Raw genomic sequence first — 16,576 nt, forward strand, 5'->3', positions numbered from 1 at the left:
TTTGTCCAGGAAAGTAGAGTTTTAGATGTAAGTAGTGTTGCGGTGATATATCTTAGTCTGAAGGGGTTGCTCACAATCCTCCTATTTCCAAACATTCCAGCATAGCAGGCATCCATAATCGTTTAATGTGGTTAACAATAGATTAAAATCTAGTGTTCTGGGGATTTCATCGGACTGCACTTGATGATATTTTTCAGTTATTGTATTAAGTGTGATAAAAAAAAAACATATAAATATCATTTAAAAAATATATGCATGATTATTATGCATTATGATAAACAGATAAAAAACCATGCAATATCCTGTATGAACAATTTAGCTAATAATGCCCCCGGATTCATAACAATGCAACGTTACAGAGACGGAATTAGAGACGAGTAAAACGATAACTAGAAGGTACAGATATCATAGCCATTTCCTCTTTTATTGTAGACAGCCCGTTCCATAAAACATAGTTTGGACATATAGATAGATGATATAGATGTAGATGAATAGATGGAGAGGAGATACTGCTCAATCTTCTTGAACATGGCGTTACTCTGTTCCTTCATCTCTTGCGCTTTGCCTTCGTCAACCGGAGCACCAGGGAGGGTTTCGTAGTTGCAGATCCAAGTCACCACACAGCCGCCTTCTTTCGTGGGAACGATTTTGAACTCAAAGTTTGAGGCACTCAGTTTCTTGGCATGCAGCCCTCGTTCTATGGTGGTATACTTGAACACCATCTTCTCCTCGTCCATTTCATCGACTCCCTCCTTGGCGCGCCGAACTTATCTCGATTGCAGGTTGCTTTGGACTTATTGACGTGGTTCACTGGGCCTCTCCTTTTCCGTTATGGTTTTCGTTTACATCCCATCTCACTATCGTACATAAGTCATTAAGATTTTGCACATCAGGTGGCATGCATACATGGAACATCCAGCAGCTACGGTCTTGCGTACAACTATCAACATAAAGCATCCATGAGCATCCTGCTCTGGTCCTGCCGGATGACCATCTCGCCTTGCATCATTCTCTCAACACTGGTCCCGCTCATTTGAAATTTGAAACTCCCGCCTATTTGAAATTTGAAAATCATACATAACACCTTCCATAAATATGGCAAAGACCGTCTTACTCGTAATTTGTTTTTTCATTTTTTCTGCTAATCTGTAACTACCAGCTCAAAAAATACACGAAATTAACGGATGTCTTTTTGAGACACAGAGACTTGAGCAAAGACAGTCACCACTCCGCTTGTTAGTGAATGCAGCAATAACAAGTTTATGGACAGGTTTTTCTCGTTGATATTATAAACAATTTGTTATTGGTGTTTTTTTTTTTGCGCTGGTACTACGAATATCACTGACCTTTTTTTTCGCTGGTACTACGAATATCACTGACCTCCCTGCTCGCTCAATGTTTAAGCAGCTCCAGAATCAGAGAAAGTCCTTGGTCTTTAAATTATGGCCCAATTAAACACTAAATTGCTTATTTTTTACTTTTACTTTTTGGTTTATAAATAATTTGTTTTGCTGATAATATAGAGTTTGTTCCAGTTTTTTTAAGTATTACAAACAGTGTATTCCTGCCTTTTTTTTTAACTGTATTATAAACCGAAAATCTCTTATTTCTATTTTGAGTTTTTCATTTTTACGGCTATTGCTTCCGTTATTCCCACTTCCTCAAGTTATTTTTCTTTTTCTACAACTATCGCTTCCGTTATTCCCACTTCCTCAAGTTATTTTTCATTTTTCTACAACTATGGGTTATGGTTATTTTTGAGTTACTCTTTGCCTTTTAATTAGGGAATAACAGCAAGTGTGATTAAAGGTTGGAAGGTTCCAGAAATTAATTTGTCTTTTATTTGCAAATTCATGTTTTAATGTTTATTTATATCTTTATTTGCTAACTAGACATAGTAAATTAGTTTAGGGAGTTTTTGCTTTTAAATTTTGAAGTACACAACCCTAGAAGTAAATATTTGTGTTTTTAACAATATAATAATTTTTATGTTCAATTAATTCATAAAAACCCTTTTTCCGATTTAAATAGATATTTTGTGTTAAAAATTGGTATATGAATTTTTAGTGTAAAAAATTAGTATATCTCTTATCCTCAAAAGATCAGACATGGAATTGACAAATATAATACAATCTGTTCTACTTATGTTGAATCCACCATTCAACTAATAGTGAAGATACACATCTTGCCCACAATTTTATTATTTAAATTAACTTTTGTTCTTAAAAAAACACATTATATTAATTTACCTTATGTAAAGTTACACTTAAAAAACATAATTTTATAAAACTACTTATTAATGTGCTTAAATGTTAACATTTTTTTATTACTACATTTCAACCCTTCATTAATTGTAATTAAAAATCAGAAAAACTTATTATAATATATATATATATATATATATATATATATATATATATATATATATATATATATAATTAAAATTAGTTTATTACTTCTACATATTTTATATTATTATTTAATAAAATTCATTAATACAATTTTTATATTTATTTATTAATTTTATTTAAAATAAAAATTTATAAAGTAATGCAATGTATTTTTCATTTAATTTTTTTTTAAATTTAATTGAATTTACTTCATATATATATATATATATATATACACCATTTTATAAACATATAATTGATAAGTAATATGAATCACTATTCACATACTTTTTTACCAATTGAGATACTTATTCAATGAGCATACATTATAACCATCTAGCATGTATGCATTATTTTTAACATGATGCTATGTGGAAAATAATGTATAATAATTTATATGTTTATTTTTAAAAGGATAAAATGTATCCATAGATAGTTATTGTTAGCTACTCGTATGCCACTTGGGAAACTAAACCAATAACATATGTTCAAAATTTTACAATTGTGTATTCTATAGTCTACCAAGTAGTCTCTCAAAATGGAAGACAAGAAAATGAAAGAAAACATGAGTTGATAGAGTCAAAAACACTACATTATGACCCATTTTCTTCTTGAAAGATATGACTCACTTGATCATCATTCAGTTGGAGAGTCCACCAGAGTCAGTGGCTAGAGCCTACTGTCATTTTTTGAATAGGAAGTAAAAGTTTTCCAATTTCTTGGCTAGAATCAAGACCTTGCTAAGTCTATCCACCTTGTCCATTAATTTTTCCATGTAGATGGTCATTTCTTGCTGAGAGTATGCTCTATCAGTAAGAACTTGTTGTAGAAATATGGTGATAGAATTGCAACTGCTCAAAAAATTTAATCTAAATCAAGAGACACAATTCTACACTAATCTGCAGAAACTAATTCACAATTTAGAACAACATTCACAAACATGCATCAATCACATACACAAGTACATAGATGTATCTAAGGGAAACCAACTGGTAAAAACCCCTTAAGCCTACTTGAATTATTCAAATGAATAGAGAATCTATTACAATTGCTAGCTCTAACTCTAAGCTCAACCTGCAAAAGAATAATTGTTCTCTTTGCTCAATGAGAAGCTCTGACCCAGACTTAATCAATTTATGCCCCCACCTGAGCTCTTATTTCCTTGCGCAAATCCTAAGGAAATTGACCCCTATTCTTTAGAAATTTCCTCTAAATTGATTGTGCAGTTCCCAACGATTGATCATTGATTGCATGCAACACTTGTACACTGCATACTAGTCTACAATTGATGTTACACTGCCTTGGAATCTCCACCACAGCTGAGCTATTCAAATTCCTTGCATGCATGACTATTTTTGGTTGATTGATCAGTTAATTGGATGATCTCTGAGTTAGACTAATGTCCCATTGCACAACTGACCTCCAACTAGTTCTATCAAATGTTAGAACTAGTTTTACTGAGTACAACTGGAAATAACTGAACTGGATTGCTATAAATTAGTAACCAACACATGCAAACTAAACTCCAAGCCCACTAACACAAATTTATTGAGCTAACTGATTGACAAGAGCCATGACACACTAGTTAACTGCTTCCAAGTTGTCCGTTGATGTGAAAATTTTGAATTTTCTCATTCTGACCAAGGCTAAGTCAAATTAAGCCTTTCTTGCTACACTTCTCAACACTCTTCCCGTGAGTGTTTTAGTATGCTAGTAAATATTAATGGTTTTCATGTAAGAGGAGTTGCATGCTCTAGTAGAGTTACCCACGCCAAGTATCCATTCACTGGTTTCACGGTCCAATTTCCTATTTGGAATTAAACTTCTCGCTTTTTAGACTTGTTATTCAACATCAAACATTACTCTTTTGACTACTTCAAGGATACTTTCTCTATATTGGGTCATAACCACTTGAGCTATTGATTGGGCATGGGTTTGGCTAAGAGGGGGAAGCAAGATTAGGGGAAAGGGAGGGGTCGAGTTGTTCTCTTTTGCCTCCATGGTGAGTAGAGGAGAGACCACCTCTTTTCATGACCCGAGGGCGCCAAGGAGGGTTTGAATGAAGTTTACGGTCCTAGGGAGGGAAGGGGAAATCAAATTCAAAGTTTAGATGGGGAGGAGAGGCAAAATAGAGATAGTAGGAACTCTAAGAAGGGGCACAAGGAGGGTGACTAGTATGTGAGAGAAGGATAACCCAGCTTAACAATGAGCAGGGCACTCCCAACAAAGAGAAACATTAGAGGTAGGGGGTGAAATGGAGGCTAAAAAAGCTCAAATTAAGTCTTAAAAAACACACCTCCTCGAATTAGAAGTTCATGAGAGAGGATAAATATCCAAAAGATGATTAATCCACAATTCTTGCAAAACTTTGATAGAAAAATGTCTACAACTAAATGGTTGTGTAGAACATAAATTACAATTGCAGCAAACCTGAGAATCCTTATCTAATTTTTGCAATGAACTAGAGGTAGTGCACTCTAGACTGAGTATTTTCCAATTGCAAACTATCATCAATCTTGCATGCAACGACAATTCTATTATAGGATTGACTTTTAATTTCCTCTTTTCCAAACCTATAATATTTGACAATAGTAGGACTATAAAAGGCTAGGAGTGCCCATGAGAAATAGTGGCATGGAACTCAATAAACTATACCAAGAGCTTCAACCCTCCCTCCTCAATTTCCATTACTCCATCCTGTGTTATGATATGTTATTTCTTTCTTGTTAATCACCATAATTAATACTTGAGTGCTCTTGCATTTAGAATTCAAAACAAATTTCCCTTCACTAGACTCCCACGCAATGAAGGCTATCATCACAACGCCCTCCCACGAACTAAACAAAATACCAAACAAGCATATTTTTATGCTAAGCCATCCATATCACATTTGATGGGAAGCCTACCACCCATATTAAATAGATGGGTTTCATCTCAATGCGAGGAGGTCGCCTCACCAGATGTGCACCCACCCTGGGGAGCTTTGTCCATTTCTACAATTTCTTTGCACATGGTTCTTAGCACATCAAGAAGAGGATGGAGATTTTTTTTCCAACATATCTACTTGTATTGTAGACCTTTGTTAGCTAGTTTATTTGCCAACTTATTTCCTATTCTTCGTATATGTGATAGTACAAGGGATACTATTACCTTTAAGACTTTGATTCTTGTTAAGCCTACCATTAGTCTCCATCTTTTTTGAGATTTTGGGGGGCTAGATCCATTTTGTAGTTTATTTATCATTAGGACAATAGTTTTATAATCCCCTTATGTTATAAATTTTTGATAATTGAGATGCTTGGATATTATTAGGCCTTGCTCCAAGGATGAGAGTTTTGCCACATTATTAGTTTCATTTCCTAGAATTCCCATATAAATGTGAGTAATTTACCCATGATAATTTCTAAATACCCCTCTGAAACTAGCAAGGCCAGGATTACCCCTAGAGGCTCTATCAAATTTTAACTTTAATAAACTAGGAGAAGGTGGTAGCTATTTGTTAGGATTTTAGGGAATGGGCTAGGGTTGTGTTGCTTGAAAATTTGTAAAATATTGGTTGAGCCCCAAAAGTGTGAGAATGCGTGATTCCTTGGAATTACATTCCCAATATTGTGTAGACCACTTGAGATTATGAGGATTGTTTCGCTTACCCTTCCCATTATGGAGCTCTAATAGTGTCCACATTTAATGACTAATATTTGAAGATTCTTCTATTCCTTTCCTTCCATAATTCCCATGTTATAAATCTCGGGAAAATTTCCATGTTCAGTTCACTATAGTACTTTTAAAAGGTCCAAAATTCCATTCATCAAGTGTTGAATGAATATTGGTTCCATTCCAATTTTGATTGTCTAAAAATTATGGCCAAGTGATCCCATATTTCTAATGCAAATCTATAATTGTTAAGTAGATGCTCAGTTGTTTCTATGTTTTCCCAACAGAGGGTACATCTTGATAGACTTTGAAAACCCATTTTTGGGGATTTTCCCAAGTTAAGATTTTGTTTTGAATGAAAGTTAGAGGAAGAGGGTCACCTTTGGCTAGAATTTGGAGTCTCGTAGCCTTTTCCACTTAGTTTTACTAGGGTTTCCTTCTATGCTAGCTATTAATCTACAAGGCTCCTTTAAGCTAAAATATCCTTTAGGACATTTCCCCTATCGAAGGATATCTTTCCCATTTTAATTCTTCTACTTTATGTTTCATGTGTGATGACTACTTGTGTTTCTCATCTTATGTGCACTAGCCAATGTGTGCACTTCTTCCACTGCCTGCATTGTTGTTGAGATTGACGTTGTGCCCAATACTAGTAGACTAGTACTATACCTTACAATATCAAACAAGTTTTTAACTCATTTACCTCTCCTTTTTCCAATTTGTGCCCATTGCTACTAAGAATCCTCCCAAAAGAGGAATAAGTTTATGTTTTGATTCCCACGATGAATTCTATAGATGAAATCCCTTAGTTCCACACATTTTTATTGTTATTTAGTTCCCCTAAAATAAAGATATTTGTATGTTTCTTATTTTTTCCCATAATGGCTTTATGAGTCGCCGGGGATGACAATATGTACATAGAGATAACTTGTAGAACTAATTTAGATATTTTTGAATACACATCATTAATCATATCAATATTATTTCAAATAGTTAAATTATACAAAATTTTAAATAAAATTTATTTAAAAATATATGGAAAAAAAAAAAAAAAAAACTGTTCACCATTATATTTTTTTATTTTAATTAAAATTTAGTAATAAATTGTTTTTCAAAATAATTGGTTTTCACTATTTAAAATGTATTTTAAAATACATAAATAAATTATGGCCCTGAAAAATCCCTAAAAGATTAAGATTATGCAAGTTACAAAACTCACAATTACCATTGTAAAAAATCCCACCAAATTTTAAAATAAAATTGAAAGAAACACTCTGCAAAAAGGACGGTCTCTCAAGGTCTTTTGGGTATTCGCGAGGGTGGCTAGGTAGAGTTCAAAATTCAGAATTTAAATTTCACATTACCAGGCGCGGGACTGAGTCTTAAAAAGAAAATTAACCACGAATGGTCCATGGATGACCATGTGATGGTCATTGTCAGATGCTTTAAAGATATTTATGTTGATGGTCATCAGAAAACTGGGGCGGTTCGCATAGTTTTTTAGTAATTAATGCATAGTGGGCCAGAGCAGCCATGTAAGCAGGTTCTGATAACCTGCAATCGGGATAAGGGTTGCCTCCTTGGCGTAGCTGAAATCCTTGTTAGCTGAGACATGAAAATGAAAAACCGTTACAACTGCACTCTAATTCAATAGAGGAAACAACTAGAAGCTGAAATATAATATTCATTTATCCCCATTAATGTTAATTTTATAGCCGTAATACCAGGGGTGAAGTTGAGCTGCTTGATGGTGTCGACTCCTCCATCTCCCTGCAGGAAGGTGATGGAAGAGAAAAAAATCAGGAAAAATCTTTGGAAGGAGGTTGTGGCTGTCCTTCACCAGGGCGTTACATAATCTCCTTGCTTCCACCTCACTCAAATCTTCAATTGTTGTAGTCCTACTCGCCATCTTGATTACTTAAAGAAGTCTATCAACAACTAGAAATATAATCTGCTTGTTGTGGTGTGCACTAATGTCATATCTCCATTTCAAATGTAACAAAAATATCAAACTAAAAAAATTTACACGTAAAACATTAATCGTTACCCTAACTATGTCAAGCATTATTGACTTATCTTTACCATGGTAATAAAATGATGGATTGTTTGCAAGAATTGATTCATTAGATTTTTACAGTTGTACAGCTAAGTTAACTCTATTTGTTTCATTGATAGTTCACTGACAGTCTATTTAGTTTATCACTCTCTCCACACTGGACACCTTAGCTCGCACATTGAGCATATCACCCACCGAATATTTCATTTAATTCTCTGCTATGTCGAATTAATTTAACATTGCAGCCACATCAGGACTCCTTAGGATCCTTCATCACATCAACGGTGGTGATTATGGGTTTTCAATCCCACGGCTAGGTACTCTCCAGAAGATTTTCAGGTCTAACTTGTTGGGTTATGTGGTTCACTTGCATCCTCCTCCCTTGGCGCCATGCTCGGCTCTCTTCCTCCTCTTGCAGATTGCTCGGTCGGCTACCTTCAAACACCATGCTATCAACATGCTTCAGATGCAGCCGAGGAGTTACTTATCTGTGGTATTTGCGATACCCATCCAGATACCAGGTGAGCGTTTCTCATTTCTTTTTCCTTTTTGCTATGTTTGAACTGATTTTAGGCTTGTCTTCTAATTCATTTGACCTGCAACCCTCTACAGGTTTGGTGAAGGTGGAACCGAGGGTGCGCTCAGAAGTTTCCTAGGTAAGCTCTTTGGCATCATTGCCTGGATTTTATTTCGAAAGAAAGAGTTTTCTCGGGTTCAAGTTTGCAGATTTAGGTTTACCAATTCTGAGAGGCTAGTTCTAGCTTCTGACCTGGAATTGAAAGGAACTTCAATGTTCACGCTACTCTCCAGTTTCCTAGTTTCCTGGTGGAGGTCTTCTTTTATGAAAAAGTTGTAGACATTTTTTTTTAAATCAAGTCTGTCTATGGTCTTTTAAGACTATGGCCCTGAAATTGAGGCTGCGTTGTAAATTTGTTCATTTATTAATTTTGGACATGTCATGTTTTGTTTTTTGACAAGGACAGAAGTTGTTTAAGTTTGCCATGTTGCTGAATTAATGCGGACTGTCTTTTTTCTTTTAAATATGATGGCATGATCGTTTGTTTTTCTTTCCATGGCTCATAATTTCTGTTGGTTTATAGCACTGCTATTTTCCAGTTCGTCTGCTCAGTTTTCATGGAAGTTGTTTATTCTAAGCGCATTTTCCTGCCATTTACAATAATCATGTTTATTTCTATTATAGAAATACTGAGCTTAAGTTTGGGTACAATTTTACTTTTGCTGGAAGGTGTAGAGTATAGGGCTTCCTCCGCCAAGGTTATGATTCCTGAGGCTTCATGAATCTACGCATGAGCTTAAACTTTGTTTTTATTTGATACTTAGGGTCTCGATTCTTGTGTATGGGTTTCAGGAGGGTTCTACAGGGTTACAGGATTACCAAATTCATGGTCTTTGCCTGTAAAACCGCCAAGCTTTCGACTTTAGAAATAGACCCTATTTAATATTCGATAGCTCGTTCTCTGTTTTCGGGTTCGAGCTTGCCATAAGCTACATTCATGTTTTAGTGCTATTTGTACACTAGCAACTTCAGTAATTTCTCTTGGTTCATAGTTTAATTTAGCTCGTATAGGTGCGGAATTTACATGGGTTCTTGATTTCATACAGATTCTTATGTTACACAGAGTTCTTAAGTTAAGTTTATACATGCTCTCATATTACACAGAATTCATATGTTAAGCATTATACATATAATTAATTTGCACAGAATTCTTATAAGTCTTTAACCAGTATGTACATACCTCACCACTAATCTTTTAACAATACATAACTACTTACACAGTCACTATTGCTACAGTTAGTGTCAGCCTGCCAGAGCTAACCTGTTCTGGTCAGATAGTCTTTCTCTGCCGCTTTTGCACACAGTAAACAATTTAATCTGTGTTACCCAGTTAATTCTTTTGTTTTTCTACGGTATTGAGTTTTGATATAATGGTATCCATTCCACATGAATTATAAACCCTATTGACACTGTGCTTCAGACACATATAAATTGAGAGCTTGCTCCCTCTACAACACTCACAATTACTCAAAGCACAACAATATCTATAATAGAATAGTGGTCGTAAGTACTACTTACCTATGTTTTCTTGAGCAGTAGATTCCAAAAATCACAGACACCTTTTCATTCTTCGCTTGTCTTCCTCCCGACCATGAGATTCGTCTTCAAGACCAAATCTCCCCCCAAGCCTATTTGCAAGACTACTGTCTTCAGTAAATTTTTCGCACTTAGTGCCAATGCTATTTGGTCCTTACCAGACGTAGCATTCCCCTCCCTATGTCGTTTGTCCCAACAACATGGTTTTTTCCTCCCCTCACCCCTTTTTCCTTGGGGCGTTTCACAGTTAGGGGAGGCAGTTAGGGTTTTTCTAGCAACTGCCTCTTTCCAACTTCTTTCATGAGAAGTTACAAAATCTGTTATTACTCAATCATTTTCTAACTTCAGAAAATTAATAATATTATTCAACCAAACAGAGAATAACAATATTATCCAGTTTGTTTTCTTACAGTAGTAAATAAAATATTTACAGTTTTTCTGGGGACATTATATCTTCCCCCTGAAATCAAACATCGTCCCGATGTTTTTTAGCCTCAAACAACTTTGGATAAGCTTCTTTCAAGAGTTGTTCATCCTCCCAGGTGGCCTCATCTAGCCCAAAGTGTTGCCATTGCACTTTAACCTAGGTGATGGCTCGTTTTTGCAGCGTTACTTCTCTCCGTTCGAGTATACTCAGCGGTTCGACCAAGAATTCTCCTTCCGGTTTGACCTGAAACAACAAAATTTAAAGTCAGTTTTTCCTTTAACATCGCAATTAATTGGTCTACTTAAGATTTTTCTTTACCTGTACATCTTGCCAACTAACTATGTGCTTAGGATCATAAACGTATATTTTTAATACTGACACATGGAAGACATTTTGGACCCGAATATGGCTTGGTAGGGTGAGTTGGTATGCCACTGGCCCAACCCTTACTAAAATTTGAAATGGTCCACAAAACCAAGGTGCTAGCTTGGTGCACTCACTCCATTGTAACATACTCCTTTTTGCTCGAATTCTCAAGTACACATGATCTCCCACTTGATACTCCTTAAAATTTCTCTTCTTGTCGGCAAAATTCTTTTGCTTATCTTGGGTTGCCTTCAAGTTGGATCGTACCTTCTTGACCATTTCCTCCATCTTTTTTTAACATTTCAGGCCCCAGTGTTATTTTGTCCTCTGGTCCCCGCTAGCTGGAGGGTGTGTGGCATTTCTGGTTGTATAGCACTTCAAACGGGTTCATCTGCAAGGAAGTGTGATAATCGTTGTTATACGCAAATTCGACCAAGTGCAGATAGTCCTCTCATTTAGAGGGTTGCTACATTACATATGACCTCAACATGTCTTCTTTTACTTGATTCACCTGTTCGGTTTGTCTATCTGTTTGAGGATGATAGGCAATACTAAAGTTTAATTGAGTCCCTAACCCTTCAAACAGAGTTTTCCAAAAGGCTGAGGTAAATTTCACATCACAGTCAGAAATTATAGTTTTCAGTAGCCCATGCAGCCTGGAAATGTTTTGCATAAAAATATGGGCAATCTTCACTGCTTTGTAAGTGAATTGTACTGGTATAAAATGAATTGATTTGCTTAATTTGTCGACTACCACCATAATGGAATCGTTGTTTCCTTTTGACTTGGGTAATCCTGTTATGAAATCCATAGAGATGGTTTCCAATTTCCACTCCGGAATTTGTAGTGGATGCAATAATCCAGTAGGGTGTTGATGTTCTGCTTTAACTTGTTGACATTCCAGACAATGTGTCAAATATTCTGCTACATCTCTCTTCATACCCGACCAATAGTACTCCTTTCGGAGTGCGGTAATCAGCTTTTGCTACCCTGGGTGTCCAGCATAAGGTCTTTTATGAAATTCATCTAAAATCAAGTTTTTAATGTCATTTTGGTTGGGCACATACAACCTGTTTTTATATTTCAGCAAGCCAACAGCTTCCATAGTGTATACTTGTTGATTTTCTTTACTAGTTGGATTCTAAACTTGTTGTCCTATTTGCTGATATTTTGAATCTTGTTCTGCTGCCTTTTTAATCATTTCATCGAAGGTATTTCACACCTCGCCGCAAGCAATTTCATAAAGACAATGTACCTTTCGACTTAAAGAATCCGCTACCCAGTTCTCTTTCCCTTTCAGATGCTTAATCTCAAAATCAAAACCACTTAGGAAATCTACCCACCGTGCCTGTCTGGCATTTAAGGTAGGTTGACTGAAATAACTAGTCAAGCTGTGATGGTCTGTCATTAACAAAAAAAAAATTCCCATCAAGTAGTGGGGCCACATCTTTAAGGCGTGAATGACGACTTCCATCTCCAGATCATATGCAGAATATTTCTGCTCATTCTCCTTTAATTTCCTAGACTCATAGGCGATTACCTTACCTTCTTGCATCATTACCCCTCCTACCCTTCCTTACTCGCATCTGTACACACCACATAGTCCTTAGCTGGATCTGCTATGCTTAATATCGACACTGTGGTGAGCAGATGCTTAATCTGTTCAAAACTATTTTGGCACTCTACGGTCCATTTAAAGGTATTCCCTTTATTTTGTAGGGAGGTGATGGGGTAGGCCACTCTAGAGAATCCTTCCACGAATCGTCTGTAGTAACCTTCTATTCCCATAAAAGATCTTATATCCACTACGTCCTTTGGTACTGGCCATTCCAGTATGGTCCTTATCTTCTCGGGATCTACCGCGATTCCATCCTTAGTAATAATATGTCCTAAGTACTAAATTTGCTCCTTAAAGAAATCACACTTGCTGTATTTGGCGGACAATTGATGTTCCCGGAGGGTTTTCATCACCAATCTAAGATGTTCCTTATGCTCCTCAATATTCTGGGAATATATCAGTATATCATCAATAAATATTAATACAAATTTATCTAAATACTAATGAAATATGTTATTCATCAAACACATAAAGGTTGCAGGAGCATTGGTTAAGCCAAGGGGAATACTATAAACTCATAGTGACCATAGTGAGTCCTAAAATCAGTTTTGGCTATATCCTCCTCTTTGATTCTGATCTGGTGATATCCCGATTGTAAATCAATCTTTGAAAATATGGTTGCCCCTTTTACTTGGTCAAATAATTCGTCAATCCGGGGTAAAGGGTACTTGTTCTTAACTGTTAACTTATTCAACTAATGGTAATCCATGCACATTCAAAGAGTTCCATTCTTCTTTTTGACAAACAACACAGAGGCTCCCCAAGGTAACACATTGGGGCGGATGTAATTTTTATCCAACAATTCCTGCAATTTCATTTTTAGTTTTGTAAGTTCTGGTATGCTCATATGATAAGGGGCTCGGGACACTGGAGCTACTCCTAGAATCAAATCAATAGTGAAGTCTATGTCTCTCTTAGGTGGCAGCCCTGGTATCTCTTCCAGAAATACATCTGCAAATTCTTGAACAATAGGAATACTATCCAAGGTGGCTGTCTTGTCCTTTGAGTTGGCATACCCAACCTGAATAGCATAAACCTGACACGCTTTCCTAATACACTTTTCCAGCTGAGAGGCGGTTATTGGCCAAACATGCACGGGCCTTGGAATGCCTTGCATCTCTTGCATTTCTCCCAACTCATCCTTGTAGTAGATGGTTTTTGTTTTACAGTTTATAATGGACCAATGTTTTTCCAACCAGTCCATGCCTATCAACACGTCATATGATCCAAGGGGAAGTATGTTTAGGTATGCCATCAAAGGCTGACCTGCTATTTCTAGAGGGCAATTATTGACTCTGGCCAACACTCGTCTCTTTGCCCCTGTTGCCAGCTGTACTAGCCAAGGGTTTTTAAATTTAATAGAGTGTAATTTACATTGTTCCACAACCTTAGGACTAACATAACTTAATGTAGCTCCAGGATCAATTAAAACAGATATGGTACAATTAAAAATATTACGTTCAAACTCGACCATAGTCAGCTGGTATTCTACCTGATGGTCTTCGAGAGCAGCATTAATTTTTGGAATGCTCCGGGCCACATCGCCTACTGTTGATGCCTCGTGGATTTGTGAAACTTGTTCGATGCCTTTACGATGAGGACAATTTTTAACATAATGTGGCCCCCCACATCCCTAGCATTGTACTGGGGGTCTTGCTGTTCCTTCGTTATCAAGTCTACCAGTTTGCTCGCTGATTCTCGATTCAGATGGTGGCTTAATTCTGAGCTGGTTTTTAGGCAGATTTCTGTTGTTTTGCCCCTTGGGAAACCCTTTGCCAGCGCTGCCCTAATTTCCCTTATTGCCCATAGCAATCTTATTGCCTTTCTTGTTAGTCCACTTCCTGCCCAAAATTTCACCCTTCTGCTTGCTTTGCTGGTAGCATATCTTGGCCTTCCGTATAACTATGTCCATTGTTTTTGGGTTATCAAACTCAATTGGTTCCCTCATTGCCAGAGGTAAACTGCTGACGAACTGTTGTACCTTAGCCTTTTCCTATTATATGTAGGGTACATATCGGAGCAAAGAGATAAGTCAGGTGATAAACTCATCCATGGTTTGTTGTCCAAGCTGTAGGTTGTGAAATTCTCTTGCTTTCTCATCATAAAATCGTTCCGTTAAATATCTCTCCTTGAAGTATTTTTGGAACTTCTCCCAAGTTATATTTTGTTCGCTCACCCCTCGTACAATCTTGACCTCCTCCCACCACAAGGTGGCCTTCCCTTGCAGTTGGAAGATAGCCAATGAGGCTTTTATATTGTGATCGTACTCATATAATTGGAAGTATTTATTCATGTTAATAAGCCAGGCTTCGGCTGCTTCTTCCAACTCTCCATCAAAGAGTGGCGGTTTTATTTTCCGAAACTCCCCTTGCAATTCTATCCGCTGCCTCTTTGATGTTGGGTGCTCAGAGGCATTATCCGACTTCTCTTCTTGATTCTCTTCCCCACCTATTGTTCCTTCATGCTCCATGTGATAACCCTGTTCTTCATACCTACGTTCCTATTCAGGGTTGGGAATTGTCTGGCGCTGATTCTGCTTATCAAATTGGCTCTTCATAATTTTTTCCTGTTCCAAGGTTAATCTTGCATTGTCCTCCCATAGGCGGGCCATCTCACTCTTTAATTCTTGAACTGTTTCCAGTATTGCAAGATTTGTGTTACGAGCCTCCTCTCCTAACTGCACCCATATTTTAGGGTTATTTTCAGGAAATGTTGCAGGCCCTAAGCTAGCCATATTCCCGTGTGGCACACTGTCCATTCTTCTTATAACCTACTATTTTCCTATTCGTATGAAATTAACAGGTACATAAATCATTCAACAGTTAGAAATCCAAAAGTAAACAGTAACTAATTTTACAGTTCATTTGCCAGAGGTCACAGTTTTGTAACCTTGGCTCTGATACCACATGTCATATCTCCATTTCAAATGTAATAAAAATACCAAACTAAAAAAAATTACACGTAAAACATTAACATTACCCTGACTATGTCAAGCATTATTGACTTATCTTTACCATGGTAATAAAATGATGGACTGCTTGTAATAATCAGTTCATTGGATTTTAAGAGCTGTACAACTAAGTTAACTCTATTTGTTTCACTGACAGTCTATTTAATTTATCACTCTCTCCACACTAGACACCTCAGCTCGCACATTGAGCATATCACCCACCGAATATTTGAATTTAATTCTCAGCTATGTCGAATTAATTTGACATTGCAGCCGCGTCAAGACTCCTCAGGATCCTTCATCTCATCAATGGCGGTGATTATTGGTTTTCAATCCCATGGCTGGGTGCTCTCCAGAAGGTTTTCAAGTCTGACTTGTTGGGTTATGCGGTTCATTTGCTTCCTCCTCCCTTGGCGCCATGCTCGGCTCTCTTCCTCCTCTTGCAGATTGCTTGGCTGGCTGCCTTCGAACACCATGTTGTCGACATGCTTCAGATGTAGTCAAGGATTTACTTATCCGTGGTATTTGCGATACCCATCTGGATACCAGGTGAGAGTTTCTCATTTTTTACCTTTTCGCTATATTTGAACTAATTTCAGGCTTGTCTTCTGATTAATTTGACCCACAACCCTCTGCAGGTTTGGTGAAGGTGGAACCGAGGGTCACGAGCTACAACGATGGTGTGGCCTTACCTGGCTTGGCACTCAGAAGTTTCCTGGGTAAACTCCTTGGCATCCCTGCCTGGATTTTATCCGAAAAGAAAGAGTTTTCTCGGGTTCAAGTTTGCAGATTTAGGTTTACCAATTCTGAGAGGCTAGTTCTGACTTCTGACTTGGAACTGAAAGGAATTTCCATGTCATGCTACTCTCCAGTTTCCTAGTTTTCTGGTGGAGGTCTTCTCTTCTGAAAAAGTTGTAGACATTTTTTTTTAAATCAAGCCTGTCTATGGTTATTTAAGACTATGGTCGTGAAATTGAGGTTGTGCTGTAAATTTGTTCATTT

The 16,576-nt window shown here is 36.9% G+C and overlaps 1 pseudogene; it reads right to left on the minus strand.

Annotated features, from left to right (window-relative positions):
* Window positions 1-389: 389 nt before the first annotated feature.
* LOC149225928 (pathogenesis-related protein 2-like) lies at window positions 390-7,953 on the minus strand (annotated as a pseudogene).
* Window positions 7,954-16,576: the final 8,623 nt, after the last annotated feature.

Source organism: Pinus tabuliformis, chromosome J (assembly GCF_031772625.1).
Source record: "Pinus tabuliformis cultivar Carrire ecotype Pingquan chromosome J, CPIR1, whole genome shotgun sequence".
Taxonomy (NCBI): Eukaryota; Viridiplantae; Streptophyta; class Pinopsida; order Pinales; family Pinaceae; genus Pinus; species Pinus tabuliformis.